The sequence below is a fragment of the Hordeum vulgare genome, chromosome 4H, assembly GCF_904849725.1.
Source record: "Hordeum vulgare subsp. vulgare chromosome 4H, MorexV3_pseudomolecules_assembly, whole genome shotgun sequence".
Taxonomy (NCBI): domain Eukaryota; kingdom Viridiplantae; phylum Streptophyta; class Magnoliopsida; order Poales; family Poaceae; genus Hordeum; species Hordeum vulgare.
In genome coordinates this window covers 106,729,042-106,737,259 of record NC_058521.1, presented here as the reverse complement: position 1 = coordinate 106,737,259, position 8,218 = coordinate 106,729,042, and positions in this window count along the sequence as shown.

Sequence of the window (8,218 nt, the reverse complement as noted above, 5' to 3'; positions counted from 1 at the left end):
TACGGCCACCCCTCGCCTTCTTGATAGGCTCATTAGCTCCGCCTCATCGAGAAGCTCCTCACCGTCAACCTCCCCGAGCACCCGAGCCACTACAGTGTGGCCATCGCCACCTTCTTCCTTCTCCGGTCGCTGGAGCTCCCACCTCGATTCGCCGGCCAGGGTCCCTCTCCGGTCAGCCCGATGCCAAAAACGGAGATGCAGTGAGCCCCTGCTCCTTTCCCCTCTCACCCCACGCTTTTCCGTGCCCCGTAACCTCGATCCCCAACGTGGCCGACTCCGACCACCACGCGAGCTCGTCGTCGGCCTCATTCCGTCCACCCCTTGGCCTGTGGGCGGGTCGGAATGGATGCGGCGTATTGCCAGCTCCCCGTAGAGTCTAGTCGCGCGTCGAACCGCTGCCCGAGCAGCGTTCCGACGAACTTCCGCCGTCGGATGGGTCACCGCCGGTGAAGCTCCGGCGTGCCGACATGGCCAGCCTATTAGCCTAACTAACCCCCCTCCCAGAGACGCTAACATAGGGCCCCACGGGTGAGTCAAACCACCATTAGGGTGGGTCAACGCGGGATTAAGCCCTGGGTCACCGACTAGTGGACCCCACTGGTCAGGATTGACCTGGCCCAGGCGCTGTTGAATGTTGACGCAGTGATGACGTCACTGTAACGTAATAAATGATTTTCTTATATAAAAGAAATTCCAGAATAATAGCAAAACTTGTAAAAATCATAGAAATTAAAATATAACTCGGATGAAAATAATTTATATATGAAAAAGTATCAAAAACTTGTAAAAATCATAGAAATTAAAATATAACTCGGAATCTGATTATGGCATTTTCATGCATGTTTGAAAAAGTGAACATCACCAAATAGGAAAAATGGTGAATAGGATAAATTTCATAATTAGTTTGGAGATGGAATTTGATACTTATTTGAATTCCACTTCAATTGTTATGACCAAACATTGGTCAATGCAAATCAGTACCCCAACATACTAACTCCGTACATGTTGGAATATTTTGTTATGAGCATCAGGTCGAATCAATTATAAGGGTACTTGGAAAGATACCCGGCTTGAAGTGATATTTGGATCCTAATTCAAACCAACTTCAACTTAAGAAATGATAGCCACATTAGCCCTGCCACCTTTCATTTCATGTCTTGAGCATGCATCATAGTGTTGCATTTCCGTGAAGTAATTGTTGTTCTTTCTTGTTTGTCGGTGTTGTTCCCCCTCGCTAAACGATGTTTCCGACGATGTGATCGTTGACATTGATGAAGACTCATTGCTATCTTCAGACGTGTCAGGCAAGCAAACCCCCCTTGAGCATATTGAAATAAACCCACTCTCTTGCTCCTGCTCTCTTTTACTGCATTAGGACAAACACGATTCAACTGTACATGTTATCGGTAGTTGAACCCATTCCTTTGCATGACCTGATTTTGTCACAGTAAATAGTTGAAACCACTTAGCATGAGTAGCAACTACTTGAGCCTTGTTGTGCTTACTCATCCATGCTTGCTTACAATGCCTGCTATGCTTAGAGTCGTGTCGGGTCTGATCCATCTGAATGATGTATCGGAATGGTTGTGTTCATGTCCTACAGTGTGAGAGTAAATGTGTGAATCTGATTTGGTAAAGGTAGCGATGAGAGGCCATGTAGGAGTACATGGCGGATTGTCTCATTGGGACCGTCCTTAAGAACTGAGTTCTGTGTATGTTATCCAAGACAAGATACTACCATGCATTGGGCCCTGAAATATGACCCCGCTCGGCTTATTAATTGCCTATATCTCTGTCCAGGAGTTGCAATTAGTTTCTGGTGTTTGTAGGAAAAGTGTTGGCGGCCGTGTTTAGCTCTGCCCGATGGGGTAGGCTTCACTACGGTAGATACACAGTGGCACAGTGTACCAAGTGGCACCCGGATGGTGGGCTTGGGAACCCTGCGCGCATCGTTTGGGGCCGTAGAGGAAACCTCGGCCGGACTTCCTTGCGGGTTTAGTCTCAAATAGGCGATAAACCTGGACTAGGGTCTTGTGTGGTTACGGTCGTGGCCGACACCCACGCCAGTGCTTCCGCTTCAAGGTTGCCGAGATGCATGACGTGCATATGGTGCTAAATGGTGGGAGCATGTGTGAAGAAGTATACATGTGCAGGGTGTTTCAATCTATTCGAATAGCCGTGTCCTCGGATATGGACTACTTGGAAACATTACGTGGTACATAGACAATTTAAATGGATACTCTAAAACATGCAAGATAAGTGTGAGTGCTATGGAAGGCCTTCTCGTAAGGAGACGAGAGTGGATCCATAGTGCTGTATTGCATTGGTGAATATGTGGACTCGTGTGCGTTATCCCACCTCAAAGAAAGAACTTGTAGTCGTAGTATAGGTTAGCCAAGAGTCAAAGCTGGCTTGCTGCAATCGAACCCCACAATCCTTTCATTGAAACATGATGCATATGTAGATAGTTCTGATGTAAGACTTGCTGAGTACCTTTGTACTCACGGTTGCTTTATTTATGTTTTTGCAGAGAAGACTTAGACTCATTAAAAGGTTCTACGGGATGTGTTCGATGTTGACCGGAATAGCTTGGGAATCCCGGACAGAGGTCTGGCTCCTTTGGTACGGTCGTAGTAGCTTTTCAGGCTCTTCCAGCCACTTTTAGTAGATGTCTGTACCCAGACATGATTTGCTTCCGCTTGTTGCTTGTATGACTTGAGTGTCGGGTCACGAGACCCCTGTTTGTAATATCATACTATGTTGACTTTTATGAGTCTTTAATAAATGCTTGAGTCATAGAGTTATGTTGTGATGCCATGTTGTATCTACACATATCGTGCATAATGTGTGTATGTTTGAAATGCATTATATGTGTGGGATTCGACACCTAGTTGTTTACCTTTAGTAGTACTCTTTATAGGGAAATGCCTCTTTGTGATTCCATCGGGCCTTGGTAGCTTGCTACTGCTCGGAACACATTGATTGACCGGCGTGTATCCTTCTTTGCTGCTGTGTCTGTCCCCTCAGGGAAATGTCACGCGGTGTAATGGAGTCCTTGTAGCTTGCTACGACTCGTCTACACACGCTGATGACCGACACCTGCCTTGCTGGGTTATGTATGCCTGTCCCTGTACGGATGTACCTCTTGGGTTTATAACTAGTCATGTCGACCCGGGTTCTTTGTCGTTTGAACGCTAGCAACATATTCACATACGTGAGCAAAAAGATGCAAACGGTCCCGGCCAAGGTAAGGTGGCAGCCGTGGAGTTTACCGTGCGTGAGGCCGCAAAGTGATGTGATGTGTTACAGGCTGGGTTCTTATGATTTAGGATCGGGGTCCCGACACCTACCAGAGGGGGAATCGATCACAGAGAACCTCTACATCAACCTCGCTGCTCCCATGGTGATTTGTGAGTAGTTCACCACATACCTACGGGTCGGTAGTTAGTACCTAGATGGCTATGCCTCTCTCTCTCTTGATCTTCAATACAATGATCACCGCATTTTCGCTTTGATCTATTCAATATAACTCTTTTGTGCGGTGCATTTGTTGGAATCCGATGAATTGTGGGTTTATGTTCAGAGTATTTGAGTCTTCTCTGAATTCTAAATATGATTCTTATCTGCATGATCATCATAGCTTCGTAAATCTCTCCTATCTATTAATTTTCTTTGGCCAAGTAGATTGATATTTCATCAGTGAGAGAGGTGCGTTGTAGTGGGTTCAATCTGACGGGTTCCTATATCCCAGTGACAAAGTAGGGGACAAGATACATCTTTGTATTGTTGTCGCTAAGGATAAAACTATGGGGTTAATTCATACTTATTGAGTTCTCTTTGTTTACATCACGTCATCGTTCTCCAAGCATTACTCTATTTAACTTAATACTCTAGATGCATGGTAGATAGTGGTCGATGGGTGGAGTAATTGTAATAGATGCACGGAGGAGTTGGCCTATTTTCTTATCGGGATGATGCATATATACACATGATCATTTCCGCGATATCGCGTAACTATCCACTTTCCTATCAATTGCCCAACAGTAATTTGTCTACCCACCGTATGCTTTCTTTCATGAGAGATGCCACTAGGGAACACTATGGTCGCCAAGTCTATTCAGTTATAAATTTACTAATGTTACAATTTCCTCGCTGCCTTTAATTATTTTTATTTACTTTTCACTTTGAAACTTTCAACCACACTACTTACTTGCTCATAAATAACGAGACAAGGGGATTGACAACCCTCTTGGCCGCGTTGGGTGCAAGTGTTTGTTTCTTTTCTGTGAAGTTGTTGAAGTTGCGTTTAGTTGATACTCCTATTTGTTCGATAAACCTTGGTTCTTTACTCAGGGAAATACTTACCTATATTTCATTGCATTATCCATTCCTCTTCACGGAAAACCCAACGCACATCACAAGTACCAAGGGCCGTATTTGCCAAGTCCGGATGTAGATACTCTAAGGGTATCTCCCACACAGACCCTTGATACGTCACCAACGTATTTATAATTTTTTATTGTTCCATGCTATTATATTATAATTCTAGGATACTTTTTAAGCATTTACTTGTTGTTTTGTATCATTTTTGAGCACTAACCTATTAATCCAGTGCCTAGTGCCAGTTCCTATTTTGTGCATGTTTTTGGCCTTTCAGGAATACTGTACCAAACGAAGTCCAAATACCCCAAAACTTTTTGATGAATTTTTGTGGACAAAAAATAAGACTTAGAAGATTCGGAGGAAGACCGGAGAGCACATGAGGTGCCCTTAAGACAACAGGGCGTGCCGAGGGGGTGGTCGCGCTGTGATGGCTTGGGGCAACCTCTCTTCTCCCGTGGGCATGTTCCCTTCGCTACAAATTCAAATATTTGGGGAAAACCCTAGAGAGACTCCCGAAACACTTTTTCCTCCCCCGCAAGTCACTGTTCTGCCATGGGCCCATCTGGAGCCTTGTTTCGGTGGTCTACCGAGGGGGAATCATTCATGGAGGGCCTCTAAATCAACCTTGCTGCTCCCATGGTGATCTATGACTAGTTCACCATAGACCTACGGGTCTGTAGTTAGTACCTAGATGGCTATCTCTCTCTCCATGTCCTTCGTTGCCAAGAACACCACGATCCTAGTGGTGATCTATCTTATGTAATCATTCTTTGCGATGTGTTTGTTGGATCCGATGAATTGTGGGTTTATGTTTAGATTATTTCTGAATGATATTTGAGTATTCCCTAAATTCTGCATGAACGTTATAGCTTCATAACTCTCTTTGATCTATCAGTTTTGTTTTGTCCAACTAGATTGATTTATATTTACTGGGAGAGGTTCATTATAGTGGGTTCAATCTTGTGGTGCTCAATCCCAGTGACAGAAGGGTACATGATACATCTTTGTATTGTTGCACTAAGGATAAACGATGGGGTTAATTCATATTGATTGAGTTCTCTTTGTCTACATAATGTCATCATTCTCCAAGCATTACTCTATTTTTACTTAATACTCTAGATGCATGCTGGATAGCAATCGATGTGTTGAGCAATACTAGTATATGTAGGCAGGAGTCAGTCTACTTGCTTATGGACGTGATGCCTACATACATGATCATTGTCGTCAATAAATATTGCATAACTATGTGCTTTTCAATCAATTTCCCAACAGTAATTTGTCTACCCACCGTATGCTTTCTGCGAGAGAGAAGCCTCTAGCAAAAACTATGGCCCTTGGGTCTCATCACAAATAAATTTACAAAAAACTCTAAATACCTTACTGCCATTATTTACTTTCTTTTTATTTTCAATTTATATTTTTCAAACTATCTATATAGCACTACTTATCACTTGCAAGTAATGAGTTCAAGGGGTTTGACAACCCTCTTGCCAACGTTGGGTGCATGTATGTGCTCTTTAGTGTGTAGGCGTTGAAGATGGGAAATTACGTGGTCCTTGTCAAACTAGTAGGAGAACCACTATGTCTTATATGATGATCCCTATGATGATGATGCTAGTAATGATATCATGAATATTAATAACCCTTTGTAACACTTAAGATCACTAACTATATTTTATAGAGGTGATTTATTAAGTAATATTTTGGAATAGCTAGTCTTAAAGGACATGCAAGTGTCCAACACTTGAAACCATGCATTATGTCTAGCTAGGGTCATAAAACAATAGATCTTGTTGGGAGGAAACCAATATTTATCTTATTGTTCTTGTTATACTTTTTGTTTGTCTGAGCTAACATGATTTTTGCTGATGGGGAACGTTGCATGGGAAACAAAAAAAATTCCTACGCACACGCAAGATCTATCCATGAGATGCATAGCTGCTAGAGGGAGAGTGTGTCTACATACCCTTGTAGATCGCTAAGCGGAAGCATTAAAAACGCGGTCGATGCAGTCGTATGTCTTCAAGATCCAATCGTGATCCGTCCTGATCAACCGCCGAACGGAGGTCACCTCCACCTTCAACACATGTGCATCGATGACGTCTCCGCCTCCTCAATCCAGTGAGCGAGGGCAGAGTAGTAGATAACTTCTCCCACAACACCGCAGCATGGCGGCGATGGTGGTGGGGTGATCTGAGAAGGGCTTTGCCAAGCGCTACTACAAATGCAATTGGAGGAGAAAACGAGATAGGGAGGGCTACGCCAAGAGTGTGGGTGCGGCTGCCCTCCCTATCCTCCACTATATATAGGGGTAAAGGAGGGGGTTGGCCCCTCTAGGGTTTCCCCTAGGGGTGGGGCGGCGCCCTAGGGGGCAGCATTGGCCCCCAAGACAAGGGGGCAGTGGCCACCCTAGGGTTTCCCACCCTTTGGCCTCATGGGCCTTAGGGAGGTGGGGCGCTGATACGTCCATTCTGCATCATCCTTTTCTGTTGATAGTTATCGCTTTATGGGTGTTATTACACTTCACCATACAATACTTATGCCTTTTCTCTCTTATTTTGCAAGGCTTACATGAAGAGGGAGAATGCCGGCAGTTGGAATTCTGGACTGAAAAGGGAGCAAGTTTGAGATACCTATTATGCGCAACTCCAAAAGCCGTGAAAATCAACGAGGAATTATTTTGGAATTTATAAAAAAAATACTGGGCGGAAGAAGTACCAGAGAGGAGCCACCAGGAGGCCACAAGCCTGCTAGGTGCGGCCTACCCCCTGGGCGTGCCTAGGGGGCTTGTGGGCTCCCTGTTGGCCCTCTGGCTCCCATCTTTTGCTATAAGGAGGGTTTCGTTCCAAAAAAAATCAGGAGGAGGCTTTCGGGAGGAATCGCCGCCGCCACGAGGCGGAACTTCAGCAAAACGAATCTAGAGCTCCGGCAGGGCCGTCCTGCCGGGGAAACTTCCCTCCCGGAGGGGGAAATCGTCACCATCGTCATCACCAACACTCCTCTCATCAGCGAGGACTCATCACCATCAACATCTTCACCAGCACCATGTCAGCTCCAAACCCTGGTTCATCTCTTGTAACCAATCTCCTTCTCGCGACTCCGATTGGTACTTGTAAGGTTGCTAGTAGTGTTAATTACTCTTTGTAGTTGATGCTAGTTGGATTACTCGATGGAAGATTATATGTTCAGATCCTTGATGCTATTCAATACCTCTCTGGTCATGAATATAATTATGCTTTGTGAGTAGTCACTTTTGTTCCCAAGGACATGGGATAAGTCTTACTATAAGTAGTCATGTGAATTTGGTATTCGTTCGATATTTTCATGCGTTGTATGTTGTTTTTCCTCTAGTGGTGTTATGTGAACATCGACTACATAATGCTTCACCATTATTTGGGCCTAGAGGAAGGCATTGGGAAGTAGTAAGTAGATGATGGGTTGCTAGAGTGAGAGAAGCTTAAACCCTAGTTTATGTGTTGCTTCGTAAGGGGCTGATTTGGATCCACTAGTTTAATGCTATGGTTAGACTTTGTTTTAATTCTTATTTCGTAGTTGCAGATGCTTGCGAGAGGGGTTAATCATAAGTGGGATGTTTGTCCAAGTAAGGGCAACACCCAAGCTTTGTTCCACCCACATATCAAACTATCAAAGTAGCGAACACGAATCATATGAACATGATGAAAACTAGCTTGACAGAAATTCCCATGTGTCCTCGGGAGCGCTTTACCTCCTATAAGAGTTTGTCCAGGCTTGTCCCTTGATACAAAATGGATTGGACCATCTTGCTGCACCTTTGTTACTATTGTTACTTGCTACTTGTTACGAATCATCTTAT